The 19,860-nt window shown below is 43.5% G+C and overlaps 1 long non-coding RNA gene across 5 annotated transcripts; it reads left to right on the forward strand.

Annotated features, from left to right (window-relative positions):
• Positions 1-10,286: 10,286 nt before the first annotated feature.
• Positions 10,287-19,309, forward strand: LOC125137992 (uncharacterized). Of its 5 annotated transcripts, none has more exons than XR_007137557.1 (7): positions 10,287-10,669; positions 10,806-11,381; positions 13,473-13,609; positions 13,933-14,001; positions 16,028-16,167; positions 16,519-16,595; positions 17,901-19,309. It is a non-coding gene; the product is annotated as an uncharacterized LOC125137992 (long non-coding RNA). The 5 variants fall into 5 exon arrangements; XR_007137556.1 differs by having other exon boundaries at positions 10,291-10,669; positions 10,806-10,954; XR_007137558.1 differs by lacking the exon at positions 13,473-13,609 and adding an exon at positions 15,701-15,804 and having other exon boundaries at positions 10,292-10,669; positions 10,806-10,954.
• The last annotated feature ends 551 nt before the right edge of the window (positions 19,310-19,860 follow it).

Below are 19,860 nucleotides of genomic sequence, written 5' to 3' on the forward strand. Positions count from 1 at the left end.
AAAGGCTTTAGTGACAGGAGTTCCCTGATGGCCTAGCAGTTAAGGATTGTCACTGCTGTGGCTCAGGTCACTGCTGTGGCACAGGTTGAAGCCCTGGCCTGAGAACTTCCGCATGCTGTGTTGTGCATGGCCAAAAAAAAAAGAGAAAGACCTTAGTGATAAATTACACAGCAGTTAAAATTCTCTTTATTGGGAGTTCCCGCCATGGCACAGCAGAAACAAATCCGACCAGGAACCATGAGGTTGTGGGTTCGAACCCAGGACTTGCTCAGCGTTGCTGTGGCTGTGGTGTAGGCTGAGAGCTGGTGCTGTAGGCCGGCACGGCCCTTAGCCTGGGAACCTCCATATGCCATGAGTGCGGCCCTTAAAAAGCAAAAAAAATAAATAAATAGAATTCTCTTGATAAAGGATTTGCAGTAACATGGGTACGTGCAATTATAAAAAGTCAAAAGTACAATATACCGTATACACCACACGATCACATCTCCGGGTAGCAGGATAATGTGTGTATATATATATATATATATATATATATATATATATATTTAAATCATTTATACATCTCTTTGCTTCTGTTAAAACAAACACATTACTTTTAAAAATGGAAAAACCACAAAATTACTTTGTTGATTACTTTTCATTCTTTTCATTTACGCCACTGAGACGTTTCACTACTCAGTTGAAAAGAATACTTTCAGAGGCAATACAAAATACATAATGATATTCCAGAAAAACTAAGAGCTGTGTTGGGAGGTGACTGAAGAACATACCGGAAAACTGTGCTCGTAGCAGATACTCCGTTTCTTCCGACAGGAGTTTCTCTTCGACGAGAGCATCGATTAATCGTAAGCCCTTTCTCTTCTTGATCATCCTGTAGTTTTTCGCAGAGGCAAGTCTCTTTTTGGACACTTGCAGCATCTGTTGCACCTCGGCCAGTTTCTCCGCTCCTATGGTCAGAGGCCCCTTTAAACTGTAGTTGTGGTCCTCAGTAGCGACCTCTTGAGAATTATCAGGAAGCGGCTGTTTAAGGATTTTCTGTCTTGCTTTACCTTTAAGGTGTGCACCTTGGAGAACCTACGCCACCAACAGAAAATGAAGGTTACCTTACAGATGTTCGCACAGTGCTTATCTATACAAACACCACTAAATGCAAAGCACTCACCTGCTTGTCATGGAGAGCTAGTTATGAACGCAAGGGTCATAATCCCTTATTTTTTTAAATGCAGAGTCTCTAGGACAATGCAAACAGGGTTTGGTGTGGGTTTTTTTTTTTTTTTTTCATCTCTGCAGAAATAACAACACGATGCTAACCAAAAGTTTCTGAAATGATGTAAGTAACTGGAGGAAGGTGGTGGCAGTTTGGGAAGATGTCGTGAGAGTTCTCAGTTGTTCTTTGAAGGAGCGATACCATGGTTTAATGGGCGGACGGGGAAGTTATTTGTACAGAAAGGAAGACACAGGACAGAGCGCAGGCTTTGGGATTAAGACGCCTGGCTTCCTCATTTCTTGGCTGTGACTTCATCTCTACAATCCCTTATCGTCTCATTTATAAAATGCAGATAACAATACAGAGCTGTCCTGAGGAGGCAACAAGATAATTTATGCAAACCACCTAGCGCAAGGCCTGGACCACTGTAGGTCACAGTAAATCGTAACTATTATTAATTTTACACACAAGCGAAAAAGCAAGTCGACTTATCATATATACAGTGGGTAAGTATACGTGTTCGAAAAGGGAATTCGAAGCAGTTAGAGCTGCACAAATCGACTAATAGAAAGATCTGTGAAATTATGAGTTTGGATTTAACTCCAATTACATTCTTCAGAAAGTGGGGATGAAATAAAACCACACCGCAAGAGACACCAGTGAGTAAGAGGAAGGTTAGGGCGGTGCCAGGATAGGACGGCTGGATGACTAATGACAGTGACCGACGCACACACAAAGGCGTGGCTGAGGGTAAAAGGGTAAAGTAAAAAGTCAAAAGAAACAGAAGAACGTGACACCAACACCAGAGACTGACTCAGAGTTCCACACACCTCGTTCTATACCGGTGTTAATACTTAGGTATGGTTTTGGCCAACATCAGTAACACTTTTGGGGAGAGCCCCCCCAAAAGGATAATTTCAAAGTATTATGGGAACTGCTTCATACTTAAACAAGAGCCTGAATTCTAAGGCTGTTTATATTCACTAGTTGATTTCTGTGATCAGTTTTGTAACCGTTCTGTGTATCGAGACATACCTTATTTTTTTAAAAAGCTCCAAAGCTCAGTTACAAATATTACCTACATGTTTTTTACAAAACAAAACTCGTTTTCTCAGCATTCAAAACTTACTGGTGGACTTATTTTAAGAGCTACCTTTTTGTTTTTATCTCTGGAAATTCCAGCTACAACGTGAGCTGTCTTGATTTCTAAAAGCTCTGTAAGATGTCATCTCGTTCCCACCTAGATTCAAGTACCTTGTATAGAGAAACAGAAGGCACTGCTCCTTTTTTCAGCTTTCTTCTTATGCCATATGACTCAAAGTCACTTTCTTGAAAATGTTTGGAACATAGCATAGCACCTGGTCCTGGAATCCAAATCTTTTTGCTTCTGGGATCCATACGATTAACAGCCCTGATCCATTGTGAGCGCTGTATGGTATCGGTTGGAAATCTACAGCAATCATATTAAAGTTCCATTAACATGAAAATATTATAGTAAGGCTACAGTAGTATTTATTGCATAAACCCATTTATTTAACTGCTTGTATAGACATTAAATCCGGTTAAACTTGCATTTGACTTTTCGAATCCAAAAGTTCAGTACTTAAGGGATCTCATCCGTTTCAATTTGTATGCGGCCAACTCTCGTATTAAATTCCCTACCACATTCTGTCTTCACAGCCTACAGAATCTGCTCAAATTTAATATGTGTCTTTCCTTTCCTATGGCAATTAAAAAAATTTTTTTTTAATTTTATGGCTGCACCCACAGCATATGGAACTTCCTGGGCCAGGGACTGAATCTCAGCCACAGCTGCAGCAATGCTGGTGCCTTTAACCCACTGTGATGGGCTGGGGATCAAACTCTCAACTCCACAGCGCCCCAAGCGGCTGCAGTCAGATTCTTTTGTTGTTGTTGTTATTGTTGTTGTTGCTATTTCTTGGGCCGCTCCCGCGGCATATGGAGGTTCCCAGGCTAAGGGTTGAATTGGAGCTGTAGCCACCGGCCCACGCCAGAGCCACAGCAACTCGGGATCCAAGCTGTGTCTGCAACCTACACCACAGCTCACGGCAACGCCGGATAGTTAACCCACTGAGCAAGGGCAGGGACCGAACCCGCAACCTCATGGTTCCTAGTCGGATTTGTTAACCACTGCGCCACGACGGGAACTCCTGCAGTCAGATTCTTAACCCACTGCAACTTGGTGGGGACTTCTCCAATGGAGATTTTAAACTATGTCCACAAATTATTTGGTATGCCTCCTTTCAAGGGGTGGAGACTAATTCCTCTCCCCTGGAATATGGGCTGGAGTTAGTGATCGGCTTCTAGGAAAATAAAAAAGCAGAAGTGACAGTGGGCAATAAGATTAGATCATAAAAAGCATTGAGGTTCATCCTTGCTCTCTCTGCTGGTTTTTCTCTGCTTGTGCGTCATAAGCAGCCCTATGGAGAGTCACCTGGACAAGAAACAGTCATCCAGGCAAAGGCCCCACGAGAGAGCTTTTTCGAAAGTAGATCCTTCAGCCTCAGTCAAGCCTTCAGATGACCTCAGTCTTGGCTAACATTTTTTTTCTTTTTTGGTCTTTTTGTCGGCTGCACTGCAGCATATGGAGATTCCCAGGCCAGGGGTCTAATCGGAGCTGTAGCCACCAGCCTACACCACAGCCACAGCCACACCAAATCCGAGCCGCATCTTCGACCTACACCACAGCTCACGGCAACACCAGATCCTTAACCCACTGAGCGAGGCCAGGGATCAAACCCACAACCTCATGGTTCTTAGTCGGATTTGTTTCCACTGAGCCACGATGGGAACTCCGGCTAACATTTTGACGGCAATCTTTCGTGACACCCTGTAACACCCAGCTAATCAACTCCTAAATTCCTGACACTCAGAAATTATGTGAAGAAATCAATGCTTCCACTGATTTTTTTTTTTTTTTTTGCTTTTTAGGGCTGCACCTGTGGCATGTGGCTGTTCTCAGGCTAGGGGTTCAATTGGAGCTGCAGCTGCCAGCCTACACCACAGCCACAGCCACACAGGATCTGAGTCACCTGTGCGACCTATACCACAGCTCATGGCAATGCCTGATCCTTAACCCACTGAGCAAGGCTAGGGATCGAACCTATGTCCTCATGGATACTAGTTGGGTTCCTTAACTGCTGAGCCACAGTGGGAACTCCTCCCCTGAACTTTGAGGAAATTTGTTACTCAGCAGTAGAAAACACGTGCCTTTCCTATACTCAAATTTCCTATTTTGTTCTGAAAGGTACTTTTCCCAAGCCTTGAACATAAAAATTACCTTGCATTTCTCTATCTGACAATCCCAGCCAAACAGTTATATTTAGAAATGGCTGAGGAAAAAAGTCGTGAAACTAATATGATGAAAATCCCAGAACTACTCTTTCTGCTTTGGTTTATCTTGGAGACAGATCTATAGATAGCTGTACCTGTTTACCTATTTTTTTTTGTCTTTTTGTCTTTTTTGTTGTTGTTGTTGTTGTTGCTATTTCTTGGGCCGCTCCCGCGGCATATGGAGATTCCCAGGCTAGGGGTCCAATCGGAGCTGTAGCCACCGGCCCAGGCCAGAGCCACAGCAACGCGGGATCCAAGCCGCGTCTGCAACCTACACCACAGCTCACAGCAACGCTGGATCGTTAACCCACTGAGCAAGGGCAGGGACCGAACCCGCAACCTCATGGTTCCTAGTCGGATTCGTTAACCACTGCGCCACGACGGGAACTCCCATATTTTAACTTGGGCTTTTAAAGCACATAGTTGTTAGGAACTGAAATTTGTGAAAAAATTTATGTTATCAGCTGTTAGGGAAATGAGAGAGCAGTATGATAAAACGTAATTGTGAGATACTTTCTCAATCACCTTGAGAAAGAACACTGAATTGGAAAATTTGAATTTAAGCTGAAAGTCCCTTGTCTCATTTACATGGTATTAGCCTACGTGTCAGCTTCCCGCAGGGCTGGGAGGAAGAGTACAGGAGGGTTCAGAGGAGTTTAAAAGCACTCTGTAAGTGGCAACGTCCTATCCTAAGTTTTCTCTTTCTAGGGAACAACTAATTCCACCTTGGGGATTTTTTTTTTCTTTTTATTGCCACACTTGCGGCATAGGGGTCGAATTGAAGTTCTAGCTGCCAGCTGATGTTACAGCCACAGCAACGCCAGATCCTTAACCCACTGAATGAGGCCAGGGATCAATCAAACCCGCATCCTCATGAATACTAGTCAGGTTCACAACTTGCTGAGCCACAGTGGGAACTCCGAGATTTTCTATTGTATTGTTCCAGGAAGATGATGGTACTTGGTCAAGACAGAATGGACAGGGAATTCTTTTTCCGATAATGATAAGGACACCTTCCTCTCTTCACTGGGTTCCCTTCTTAGCTGACCGTGCATGTTCCTAAGGCTGGCTTCACAGATTGGCTGTGGTCTCTAATCGGGCAAAAGGGACCATCAGAAGTTGACTGGTCCACCAAGTTACATTAAGAGCCTGATTCTCTGGTGCAGAGCTTCCCAGTGGCACGCCTGGTGAGTACAGTTATCCACCCTTCTAGTTCATGGGGTGGCCTGGGCCACCTGGAGCTCTTCAAGTAGCTACATCAAGCCAGTCCCAAATGGCTTTGTAGGTTTTTCCTCCAGGTATTAAACAAATATTTCTGATGTATAAATGACACAAAAAGGGTTGGTGAAATTCTATCTATGTACATATGCTTTTACACATATGACCACTTAGACTGAGTTTTAGTCTTAAAAAAATTCTCCAAGACAGGTTTTCATCCTTTTACAGAAAATGAAACCAAGAGCAAAGCCAAGTGGAGTCACTAGCAGTCAATGAAAATTGGAATTCATGTTTTCCTGGTCTAAAGCCACCTCTAGCAGAAGAAAAATCCCAAACCAATCATCATCTCATATGCACAATAATGAACTGGTTTAACTGCAATACAGAGTCCATTTTTCTTCCTCCTGTTGACTGATGTCTTTTTTATCCTACCAGCTCCCTGCACAGCAAATATCTTCCATAAGAGTGGCTAACGAAATCCCTTTTACAGTGGTTACATCTGGGGAGGGAGAGAAAGGGCTCTGGGTTAAGACTTTAACTCCACCTTTAACTGAGGTCTCCTCCAAAGAGAACGAAAGCAAACATGTTAACATCTGCTTTTCCTAGTGGTGGGTAAATAGGTGTTTGTTACAAACTCTTTCTTTGTCTGCTAGTGTGTTTGAAATGCTTCATCAATAAAACTTTTTTTTTTTTGTCTTTTTGCCATTTCTTGGGCCGCTCCTGCGGCATATGGAGGTTCCCAGGCTAGGGGTCCAATCGGAGCTATAGCCACCGGCCTACACCACAGTCACAGCAACGCCGGATCCTTTAACCCACTGAGTGAGGCCAGGGATCGAACCCGCAACCTCATGGTTCTTAGTCGGATTCGTTAACCACTGCACCACGACGGGAACTCCATCAATAAAACTTTAAAAGCAGAATTCATTGCAATAATTCAGGCAAGAATTCTTCCAAACATACATATATCTCTTTGGTTATGAATAAATTAAATTTCTTAATCACTTTACACCAACAAAAAGAGAAGGAGTCAAAGGGCCACTTTCATTTTTCACTTGCCAGTCTCACTTTGCATTTAGCTGTTTGTGGCAGGGCACCAATATTTTTGTAATAACAGTAACACTTTTGAACCATTTGGATTCAGGGTTTTCAACCAGAGCCCCTTGCTTATGTCCTTACAACTTCTTTCACAGCTCTGGTGATGGTGCTGGGATGCTGGGGAAAGCTTCAGAGGACAGAATAGCTGAGCTAGAGCTGAAGGGTCAATAGGGGTTTCTCACGCTGATAGCGGCCCCTCCAAGCAGCTACAAAAAGGAAGAGATATAAAATAATTACTTGGATCGTCCTGGCTGATAAAGCATTAAAAATAAGGTCATTTGGAGGCTTGAAAGGTGAGTACAGAGGTGGCTGGGAGTGGTTATAGATGGGCTGGGAAAGTGGAGGTCAGATCACAAAGCATCCTGCATGCATTCCAGTAAGCTCTGGATCCATCCATCAGCTCAATGGCCACCGCAGGAGTCGCCCTCATGTACTGAGAGTTGAAGAAATGATTAAAATTTATTTTTATAATGTTTTGCCCCATCTTGTAATTTTCGTGTTTCATATTAGTACATACCTTCATACGTGAAGGTATGGACTATATAAATCACTATGCATATCCAAGGCATGCACTCAGATTTTTTTTGAGGAAAGAGCCCCACCATGAAAGAGTCTGAAGATGGTGGCTTCAGGCCATGGCAAGTTGACCAAGTCTCTCCTTCCCCTATTACCTTTCCTTGAGCCCTTGCTTCAGATCAATAGCAACCTTGTCACTAGGACTAACAGCATAGTATCTTAACACCTTTTCCTGTCTCTGTTCTATCCTGCCTTCATCACAACTTCCTAGACGTGTGTTTAATTCCGCCCACACATACGATGAAAGAGACACAGAGGGAATTCGGTTCAGGTCGGAAGAGAGGTGTATGAGGAAAGCCTTCACAGAGAAGCTTGGAGTCTGTTTTTTAGGCACTGAAGAGCCCAAGGGATTAAAATCCTTCAGGGAACCGGCATAAAACTTGCATTTTGAAAAAAAGTCATTTCCAGGAATCTAGAAAATGGAATGAATGGGGAGGAACTCATGCTGGAAAAAATCACAGCAGATTATTGCAATAACTGTATTGCCTTTTTTTTTTTTTTTAAATTAAGCAGCTCTTACTTTGGTCCTTAATATATAAAGCAAATAAAAGCAATGAGTGAGTTCTTCCCTATTGAAGGAAACTACGAAGAAGTCAGGAAACAGGAAACGGGGCAGCAAAAAGCTGAGGAAGAAATGAAGAAATGAAAGGCAAAGGAGAGAACCAGGGAGACAGTGTCTGTACAGCCAAGGGAGGTGAGGGGTTCAAGGAGTGTCCATATGACCAAAAGTTAAGAGGCCAAGAGAAGGAGTGGGAAGTGCTCCTGCAGATGTGGCAAGATTACTGGCCACTTGGTGCTGTTTCCTTATAGAGGTGACAGATAGCTGGCTACAGTAGGTTGAAAAGCCAACAGGACTTAGACAAGCAGACGTCTGCTCCTGTTTGGGGGAGCCCGGTTGTAAAGGGAAGGAGAGCAGTGGCGAAGAGAGAGGTACACATAGGCTCAAGAGGTTTCCTATCTGTGTTTAAAAATGGAAGTACTGTGAGCAGGCTCAGTGTTTTTAGGCAAGTAACCAGCAGAGAGAGCAGTTTAAGATAAAAAGAGAACAGGAACCAATTGATGGAAACAAATCCCAGAGAAGAAAGGACACAATTATAACAGCTTAGATGGAGGAACAGCCCTATTTAAAATAAGCAATACTACAAAAGGCCTATCAGGCACCCTTGAAACTCCCTAAGTTTTTTTTAGATAATTTATCTCCAGGCTACTTTTTCTACTACATTGTATCTTCACTTGCCATTCCTTAATATTTTTCCATGCTCTTCCTACTTAATATCCTCCTCCCACCCTACCATCCCCCTCCACCGATCTAGGTTAAGGTTCAAGGTCCAACTCAAATGCCGCTTGTCCCATGAGATCTTTTTGGTCTTTTCATAAAAGTGCTCTCTCGGTGGCTTAACTCTATACTTCGTGTTGCCTTAATAGACTACCACTTAAAAAAAAAACAGTGTACATTTCTTTTTGTCTGTGAGGATCTGTTCCACCCACTTTTCTACTTCTGATTTCAATGGCCTACACCAGACTGGACGACAGATGTGGGTTCAGATTAGACGGGCCTGAAAACACCACCCACTTTTGAGCCAAAGGAAACATCCTTGCCATGATAAGATACATCCTGAATCCGACTAGGTTTGCAGAGTGCAGCCTAAGGATACTGAACAACTACCAATGACAGGCAGTGAAAATCCGAAATCAAGAGTCCCCTGCGGGCCCTGCCGGGCACAAAAGCCCCTCCATAGGCCGTCTTGCTTCACAACGACCTCCCCCAGCCCCCTCCCACTACTATCTTGTTCTAAAGAAAAATAAAAAATCAAATTAAATTTTAAAAAAAGCCTTTAGTCTCCTAGGCCTTCCCTGATCTCCAAAAAGCAGACCCAGGCAAATTCTAACTAAGGAAGTGAGGGAATGCGGGGTGGTGGGGGGGCAGTTAAGCCAGAGAGCATGAACGATAGTTCCATGATAAGACAGAGTCCTAGATCCTCCTCAAGGGCTGCACGTAACAGTCTGATGGCTATCTTTAAGTAGTTCTGCAAAAACTAACCCCTGCCCAGCTGGAAGATAGTGACTAGTCGCTGACCACAAGCACTTAGACCCAATTTATTGGAACCAGAAGCCTGATGATTGACATTCTCCAAACACCACCCTGTTACCTCGCTCCCATTCAATCCGAATAAATTCATGCACCCCGCAGCCTTTACCCCAAGACTGCTTTTCAAAACCCTACAAGCCCATCGAGGAACTTAGGTCTTTTGAGCATGGACCCCGGTTCTCCTTGCTTGGCACTGTGCAATTAACGCTGAACCACAACCTGGTCAGTAAACTGGCTTTGCAGCGCGGTGGGAGAGCGAACTCGAGTTCAGTTCACTAACAAAACTGATCTGCACACATCGCCCGGGCAAGCCCTATCGATGAAAGCTCATGCCTTCAACGGCGCTTCTAAACTGCATTCCCTTCCCCTGCAGTAAGACACCGACAGGAAGCAAGACTCCTTTAACTCGTGCTAAACGCTGTCGGGCAGCGGTAAGCCATGAGAATGCAAAGCCGCCAAAGGCACCGAGCCGCAAGGTGAAGGCCCTTGGCTCTCAAGGTTGCCCAGTCCCTCCGCCCAATCCCACGCTACGCACGTCGCGCCACGTCGCGGGTGACGCGCCGCCCGGCCCCGCCCCCGGCCTGCAGCCCGCCGGCCGTGCTGGGAGTTAGCGCGGCGGCTGCTCTCACGCACTGGTGGAAGGAGAGGCCCCGCTCGCGGCTCAGCACGGTGTCCCGGGTGCTGCAGCCCACTGCCGAGCAACTTCGGGTCATCTTCTTGTTAGGTGGCGCTCCACGGTCGGTGCTCCTTCGACGGCATGAAACGCTACAAAGTTAGCTCCGCCCGCTGACTGGGCGCCTACGACCTTTATTTATTGGAAAGGCGGGATCTTAAGGCACAAGACGCCCACCTTTCTTTTCGGGGGGCGCTGCGCCTGCCGCCGTGGCCAATCGCAGGCCACGTTTTGTCCCAGCAGCCAATCAGAAAGACCAGAACGATTACGACGCCATTGGGCCGCCCCTCCCTCGCTGGTCGAGGGTGGTTAGTGGAAGCAACTGCCATGGATTCCTTTTCATCCGCTCTGACTAAATCCATTGCCATCGCGCTTCTTGTGAGGCCCAGAGGGAGCATGCGAAGGGGAGAGGCAGGACCAAAGTTGAAGCGAATCAGGCGTACCAATGGGTCTCCGGGTGCGAGCTCTGAAAGTGGCTGGAGGGTGTGATGGAGGGGGTAAACGCGGCGCCCTAGCAATGTAGAAGACAAAATTGGACCCCAAGTGAATTATTTGCTGAGACGCATGGCATTTCTTTGCATTGTATTTTGTAGTTCCTTGATGCGGAGACAATGGTACGGTTGACCGTAGGTGTGTGTCCTCGGAGGAGCTTGAATGAGAATCTCACATGAAGATAAGTTGACTTTTAATTCAACGAACCCTTTTCTGCAAGAGCTTGTGCCCCAGTGGGGGAATTAAGGAGGTAAGAAGGGGACTCTCGGGGAAACGCACTAAGTGGGGACTCGTCAGTAGCCTTACCGACAGGGGCAATGGAATGGTTTTGGTTGGGATGTGGATGGCTTTCAGGAGTGAGACGATCTTGCATAGAAGGACGTCTTTGTCAAGCTCTTCGTGGATACGGTATGAGGTTTCAGGTCTCATAGAAGAAACAAAGTGGGGCCAAGTAGGGCCTAGTTTCTCTTTTGCATCTTTAAAGAGGTCCTTAGCATATTAAGTGGTATCGTTCCTGCCTAACGTTGGAGGCCCATCATAGAGAACAGAAATGTTTGTAATTTGTTCATTTCTGTCTCTAGCTGGCAAGAATGAGTCTAGCACTTCCAAGGAAGATTGTTCTTTTTCCCTTTTTTGTTTGCTTTATCCAGAGTCTAGCCAGAAAGATTCATCTCAAGGTATTACTTACAATTGCTTTCCTTTATCATACGCTTATATCTTACTTGAACGCAATTAACGTAATTTTTGCTCATGTATTTTCGTTAAAAGTTATAAAGCCTGAGATAGTCCATGAATTTGGGGGAAATTGGTTCATGGGGTTTACTTGGCTGCGGGCTGTGCTAAGGGTAGGACCTGGATTTAAATCACCGTCAGTGGTTTAGACTGTTAGAAACTTTTATTTAGGGCCAAACCTGCAGCATATGGAAGTTCCCAGGCCAGGGGTTGAATGAGAGTTGTAGCTGCTGGTCTACCCCACAGCCACCGCAACCTAGATCTGAGTCACATCTGCATTGTACACTGCAGCTTGCAGCAGTACCAGATCCTTAACCCACTGAGCCAGGCCAGGGACCAACCCACATCTCTTGGATGCTCTTTGGGTTCTTAACCCACTGAGCCACAAAGGGAACTCTAGAAACTTTTCTATCACTCAACGAAATAAGGCCTGAATGAGGCTAAATGGAAATATAAATAAGTTTTCAGTTAAAAATTGGTTGCCTTCTTTGGGGGAGGGGTGTAGGTAAAGCTGTAACACATGCTCCATACAGTTAACCCAGCGCACAGTTCGATGGTGTTTAGTGTATTCTTGAGCTGTGCAGACACCAGCACAATCAATTTTAGAACACATTAGCTGTCACTCCTTGTATTCGCCCTCCCACAGCCCCGGGAAACTGCTGATCTTTGTGTGGAGTTGCTTATTCGGGATACCGCATGTAAATGGAATCAAATTAATGTGTGATTTCTCATGCCTGGCTTCTCTCATTGGAATATTTTTAAGATTTATTTTTGTAGTATCAGTACTTAATTTCTTTTCATTGCCAAAAAAGATTCTATTTTGTTGATGCACCACATTTTATTTATCCATTCATCAGTTGATGGACATTTGAGTTTCTTGGGGGGGGGCTGTTATGAACAATACTGCTGTGAACATTAGTGCATAGGCTTGTGTGTGGGCATATGCTTTCATTCCTCGAGTGTATACCTAGGGGTGGAATTGCTGGGTCACAAGTTAACTCTTCTGTTTAACCTATTGGGGAAAGGCCAAATTTTTCTCCAAAGTGGCTGTACCATTTTACATTCCCGCTAGCGATGGGTGAGGGTTGCAGTTTCTCCACACGTTCTTGGATATGAAGTGGTATCGTCGTGGTGGTTTTCCCTTTTTAAGGATTCAGAGTTTGTGAGGAGCTTGCTAGAGGATAATCTTTGAGTGAAGAGGCTGTGTAAGACGAATTTGTCTTTCCAGTCCCTGGTACACAAATAGACATACCTGTGTTTCTGCTATGATCCCACTTGTGTTTGTGAAAAAAAAACTCTCATGCTCAGGAAAATTGTGCGTTTGAAAGAAGCAGGACTTAACGGGAAGAATAGGCTTAGGGTTGACTACTCAAAACTCATGGGCTCGGATAATCTGTACCTGGGAGGTACTCTTATGCCCTCCCAACCCATTAAAAAGGTAACTTTAAGAGGAGACTTAAAGTCTCCATTTAACAGTAAGATGTATTGAAAGAGCAAGGTTGGGGGCTGCTGGACGTTACAGATGGAAGGAGAGCTTTGGGTGAATGGGCTGCTGTTAGACGGACTCAGAGGTAATGTAACCTGCTGTGAACCTGGGGAGCAGGAGGAGGTGGGTGTTGCTCAGGAGGGAGCTCCTGGTGCAGGCCCTCGCTTTTCGTTTTAAGATAGAGCTGAGGCGTTCCCTTGGTGGTTCTCAGCCAGTTATGTTGTCTCTGAGGATGCTGGTTCAATCCCTGGCTTCACTCAGTGGGTTAAGGATCTGGCGTGGCTGTAAGCTGCGGTGAAGGTTGCAGATGCTGCTAGGATCCTGGGTTGTAGTGGCCTCGGCTGCAGCACCGATTAGATCCCGAGCCTGAGAACTTCCATATGTTGCAGGTGCGGCCGTTTAAGAAAAAAGAAAAGGCTGAACCTATTCTTGCTGCTGCCAATTCAGCATCAGAGTACAAAGAGGACTTTTTTCCTTTTATTCTGAATTGATTCCTGATTCTGTGGCTCTCGCTTTATTCTGACAGTATTCTTCTAATTATTAATTACAGATGAGGTACAGAAAACTGCTCTGCTGCAGGACAGATTTACTTAAATGTAGACCCGCTAGATGAAAATAACCAACTCACTTTACAGAAGCCACAAGGGGTCGCTGCTCGGGGTGTTAAGTGTACTTCTGGATGGGGAAGTATGCAATCCCTTCTAAAGGGAATCATTGTTTTTGAGTTGTGTTTATGTGTTTTTACATTTCCTTATAAGTTGTACATGCTTTTTGCTGCTATATTTTAAATTGTCTTATGGTGACAAATTAAATTGTTCTCAATCGTTTGATTACATCTTTGCTTCCTCTGATAACTTCATATCCAATGATTAAATCGTCTCACTGCTGTTCACATAATGAACTGTTGTGATTACTGAATATGTAAATGAGGATATGTAACCTGGATTGAAGATGTTCGTTGTAAAAGGCATTGACCAGTGCAGAAAATAATTTAAAATCTCTCTTTTTAGGAATTATATTCTTGGAGATGTTGAAAAAAGATTCCTGGGTCTTGGAAGATAATTACTAGAACTATGCAGGTGAGGTGGTATATAATTTTTTAATGTATTAAGTATTCCTGGAATAAAAACAGTGAGTTGGAAGAGGGGAGGGTTGTTCAAGTTGAAAAATGGATTTATAAAGGCTTGAGTGAAATCTCATGTCCTATTTTATGGTATAGAATCTCATTAATTTGTCTCTCTCACACACACATAGTTCTCTGTTTTTGTTTTAAATACTGCTTATTTCTCTCAACAACTCTATGAAAACAAATAGGTTTTTTTACCTTCTAGGACTGGTCTCATCCTTATTGAACACCTACCTTTTTCTCAGCTTTTCATTGGTTTTTTTTTGGTCTTTTGAGGGCCTCACCTGCGCCATGTGGACATGAGGAAGTTCCCAGGTTAGGGGTCAAATCGGATGTACAGCTGCCAGCCTACATCACAGCCACAGCAATGTGAGATCTGAGCCGTGTCTGCAACCTACACCACAGCTCCCAGCAACGCCGGATCCTTAACCCACTAAGCGAGGCCAGGGATCGAACCTTCATCCTCATGGATGCTAGTCAGATTTGTTTCTGCTGAGCCACAATGGGAACTCCTTTGTCAGCTTTTTAGCAAGTTTTACAGGAACATTTGTCATCCTGATGTGATAAAATGTATTTCTAGTAACTGACTTATATTCTTGCTGCATTTTTCATCCTTTCAGTTCTCTGGGTTTTTGTTTTGTTTTTTGTTTGTTTGTTTGTTTTGGAAAGCCTTGGGGTCTTGAAATTTTGGGTGACTAATATAAAGACAGCTCTGAATCTGATCTTTTCCCGAGAATTTTAGACCTTTTCAGCTGATTCGTAAGTTGTACATTTTTTGGATATGGACTGTGACTTTCTGGGTTAGTTATTTATTGCTGTGTAACAAAGTACCCAAAACTTGGCAGTTTAGGACAGCAAACACTTATTGGGGAGGAGGGCGAGGAGGAAGGGGGAAGGACCTCAGCTTCCCAACTGTCTCAGTTGGCGAGCCTCCGTTCCCACACGGCTGTTGGCCGAAGACCTCAGTTCTTCTTCGCTGTGGGACCCTCTCCGTGGGCTGCCTGAGTGTCCTCACAGGACAGCTGGCTCTCCCCCGAGGGAGTGGTCCCGGAGAGAAAGGCTGAGATGGACGCCTGTTTTTCCGATAGTCTTATTAGAAGTGACGGGACATCACTTCTGCCCTCTTCTGTTGGCCCTCCTGTAGTGCAGGTGGGCACGGTACACAGGGTGACTACCCGGAGGCGAGGGTCACTGGGGGCATCTCGGAGGTTGACGACCAGGCTTTAGTTAAACTTCAACTGTCTCAGTTTAGTAAGTCAAGAGGTGTAACATCGGGCCCTCAAATGGGAGGACTAGAAGTATGAGAGCACACGGCTTCAAATAAGTGCTCTCTTTTCTAAGATGCATGGTTTCTTGCTATGTGTACATAAAGTACTTAGGCAGTGCTACGCTCTTTCTGGAGAGTTTCTAAGGAGTCTATGAGAAAGTTCATTTTATAGTCAGGACACTCTACCTTGATTAAATGAGATTTTTCTTGGACCCATTTCCCCTTTCCTAGGTGATGGCTGCTAAGAGGTTGGTTGGAACGAGACTATAGATAGAAATTTTCTGTCCCTTCCCTGTTATTTTGCTCGGGGTGCAGGTTGACTTAGAAAAGTTGAAATTTCTGTTGAGAATTTTTCAAGGAATGTAGTCTAATTCCTTATTGGCAGTTACACAGGTATTTGATATAACATGGAGTAAAGATGCAAATACACAGCAGCAGAGTTAGAGGAGGTTGCCCTTTCCCCCCAAAGCTTGAATGTTATCCAGTGTGGTGAGTATACCTCCTTTTCTTTTTGCTGCCCCCCCACCCCCCAGGCTTCTGTCCCTCTTAATGAGCAAAATACAGACCTTGTCAAGCAGTCAGTGTGTTCTGAATTGGCAGAATTCTAATCAATGCCTGAGATTTGTTATCTTTTGTGTCTTTGCCCATTACCACTGCTTAAAAGTTCTTTATTAGCAGAGATGACTCACCCTCTTTTCTTTTAAATTTTTAGTGCTTCTGATCATTGGAAACCTTGTCTAACAACAGAAACAGCATATAAAGCATAACCAGCTTTGAAGTGTATTAAGGCGTGGTTGCCCATCCCATGTCAGGCTTGATGTTGAAAAGACGACACCTCCAAGTTAGCAGAAGGTAAAGTAGATAAATGATATGCTTAAAATTATCTTTGTTATGCGTTTTCTCTAATTGCAGTAAAATTGGAGAGCTTATCTGTTTTATATGAGAGAATTGAAAACTAGAGACATGTGCCTTTATTATGTATTTTTTAAAGGAAGCAAAGCAATAAAAACTTTAGGACTAGAACTTAAATTGAAAATAAAAAGCATAAATGTCCAATGATTAAACTTTTCCACTGCTGTTCACATCATGATTTGTTGTGATTAATGTATGTGGATGAGGACATCACGAAAAGAAAATCGTGAGGCTTAGGGATATGATGTGGGTTTTGTCTATTGATTTGCCTGTGACTGTTTTCCATTTTAGAAACAAATCGAAGGGTGTTGTTCTCTAAGGACACCATTTATCAGATTTATCAAGAATTCAGAGATTTATATAATAAGGTAAGAGGTTTATAAATGTTTTAGTTTTGACAAAAGCCAAAAAAATCAAATTTGAGCAAAAAGACATTTGAGCAATGTGGATATTGTATTCAATTAAAATTTTTCCTTATTTTTTCACCTATCAAAGACAACAAATAGGATTTCAAAGATAATTTTCCAAATCAATAGATTTGGTTCAGGATAGGCATTTGGGTGGATGGGAAGCTGGACTTTGACCCTTGATAGTCATTTTTTCTTAAAAATAGTGATAGAGTTCTTTCAAGTCCTGAAATTCTTAGCAACCATGTGTTCTCGGTTTAAATTTGATGAATTATTGGATATTAGTGTGCCAGGGGATGACCACCCTATAACTTAAGCTTTGTTCAGGAACAGTAGACAGGTCAGAAGCTGAGAATCTTGAATCTAATACCAGATTAACCTGTCCTTAATTAAGCATGTTATCTTGCGGTGTTTCTCAAATTTGAGGAATGTAAGGAGGGGGATTCTTTTAAATATTCAATGTCTATTTAAATTAATTTTGTTTCTTAAAATTTCTATAAACGTAGGTTGATATAAACTGTGTTTGTGACCCTTAATGAAAACGCTTACAAAATAAATGCACTTGAAAACAAAATTTTTTTTTTCTTTTTGTCTTTTCTAGGGCTGCACCCAAGGCATATGGAGGCATTTGACCCAGGTTAGGGGTCAAATCAGAGCTGTAGCCGCCGGCCTACACCACAGCCACAGCAACGCAGGATCCAAACCGTGTCTGCGACCTACACCACAGCTTAGGGCAATGCCGGATCTTAACCCACTGAGTGAGGCCAGGGGTCGAACCCGCAACCTCATGGTTCCTAGTGGATTCGTTAACCACTGCGCCATGATGGGAACTCCTGAAAATGAAATTTAAACATTAATGGGATGGATGTCACTGTTTTACAGCAGCAAACATAGTGTTATCTTGCTGTCCAATGTATTTTACACACAGTCTGGTGCCTTGTCATGATTACAGTTTCACATACATACAAAAATGTGGTTGTCCAGAACTTTCACTCTTTTGCAGACTTCAGGATTATTGAAATGACGAGAGGGGCTAATTCTCAAAAGGATGCCTTTGGACTGTCTGCAGATCCTAATTTGAAGAATTCTGTGTTACATTATCTACACATTCTTCTAGCTCCAATGAGTGATTTAGAGTCTTGGAGTTAACATTCTTTTGAAGAAAGCTTCAGTTTTTGACGGGTTTGGCTTGGCTAGTAGTTAACTGAATTGGAATAAAAGTTGACTATTTTGCGAACTAATGCTAGTTTTTCTTTTTTGATATAGGTAGTCCGTCCTCTGCACCATTTCAACATATGCCTGAATATCAGTTTTCACACTGTAGACAATACCTGTCCCCCAACGAGACTGAACTTTTAGTCACAGTACTAACTGAATTATTCCGTAAACGTTGCTGCTAGCTCTTTATTCCAGAATCATTATGCAAATAAAAGATGTGCCTCGTGAATCTACTTCGGATTGAGGACTGTAATAAAAAACACATCACTTCTTTCAGATTCTTGGTGATTGAAAACATCCATTAGCTGCAGATGGTAAAGCTGTGTTCTTCCTTGTCTCCCATGCAACATTTTACAAAAATGGATCATCAGAAGAGGGAATTGGTTAACAGATACGACAGCAAAGAAATGAAAAGTGCTAACACTGGAAATGAAATTAGATGTGGTTAGAAGATTTGAAAATGGTCACAACAAAGTAAAAAATAGGACAAGACCTGGGCCTACATGACGCTACAGTACAAACCGTATTTAAAAGTCTGATGAGTTCCTGCTGTGGTGCAAAAGGATCAGCAGCCTCTTGGGGAGTGCTGGGACGCAGGTTTGGTTCCTGGCACGGTGGGTTGAGGATCCAGTGTTGCCACAGCTGCAGCTTTGGTTGTAACTACGGCTTGGATCTGATCCCTGGCCTGGGAGCTCCATATTCCTTGGGGTGGCCAAAAAAAAAAGGGGGGGTGTTTCAACATCTTGTAGTTTAAATTCCACTAGGAAAGCTGCTTATGGTTGAAATGGAGCCTTTATTTCTACTTTGGATTAAGGACTGTAATTAAAAACAAATCCCATTCACTTAGGCACTGAAGTTAGTTGCTACATGTAAGGAAAACGCTAATTACAAGGACATCTTTTTAGTACCAGTAAAGGTTGGTTTCATTTTAGAAGTTAACATGAATTGATTAATATTAAGCTATCTGGTGAAGCTACAAGCTCAATCAAATAAGGATGCTACTGTGAAATTTGCACCCAGATTCCAAGAATTACAGGCATTCCTCATTTTGCACAGTAGTGAGAGACGACTGCAAAAAACTTCGAGATTCGGATGGAATGTAAATGGAATTAAGGAAGGTAATGATGACCATGGGAATGGTGACACTGCTGCCATTCAAGGAACAGTTCTAGACATGTGGGAAGCAGAACTTACGGTGAAGTTCTAAGTGAAGAACGGTTGTAAAGCATGAGTGCATCTCAGGAAGTGATGGTGTTGACAGACCTAGGCTGAAGGAGCTCTGCACACATCCATCGTGGTATTGACAGCACAGAGGACAAATTTTGGAAGGTGATTCAGACTTAGAAAGGAGGATGGCAATTTACGAAGGCATAGACAAGATGCTCATTAAGTTGTAAGATGAGTAGAAGGCAAGCACTTTTCAAACTATTTTTTATAAAGAAAACAGTTTCAATGTTTCTAGTGTTTTAAATGACTTTACTATATTACATTTATAACCAACATCAAGAGGGGTTTTTAATGTTTTGGCAAATTTTAAGGTCACAGAACAGCCATAGGGTTTTTTTTTTGTATTTTTAGGGCAGCACCTGTAGCATATGGAGGTTCCCAGGCTAGGGGTCGAATGGCTGCTGCAGCTGCTGGCCTATACCACAGCAATGCTGGATTCTTTTTTTTTTTTTTTGCCACTTCTTGGTCGCTCCCGTGGCACATGGGGTTCCCAGGCTAGGGGTCCGAGCCTCGTCTGCAACCTACACCACAGCTCATGACAACTCTGGATCCTTAACCCACTGAGCAAGGTCAGGGATTGAACCTGAAACCTCATGGTTCCTAGTCGGATTCGTTAACCACTGCGCCACGACGGGAACTCCGGCAATGATGGATTCTTAACCCACTGGGTAAGGCCAGGGACTGAACCTGTGTCCTCATGGGTCCTAGTTGGGTTTGTTACCACTGAGCCACAATGGGAACTCCTTAAAATACTGATTGTGTCATTCGGACTTTGAGCATG

The sequence above is a fragment of the Phacochoerus africanus genome, chromosome 10, assembly GCF_016906955.1.
Source record: "Phacochoerus africanus isolate WHEZ1 chromosome 10, ROS_Pafr_v1, whole genome shotgun sequence".
NCBI lineage: Eukaryota > Metazoa > Chordata > Mammalia > Artiodactyla > Suidae > Phacochoerus > Phacochoerus africanus.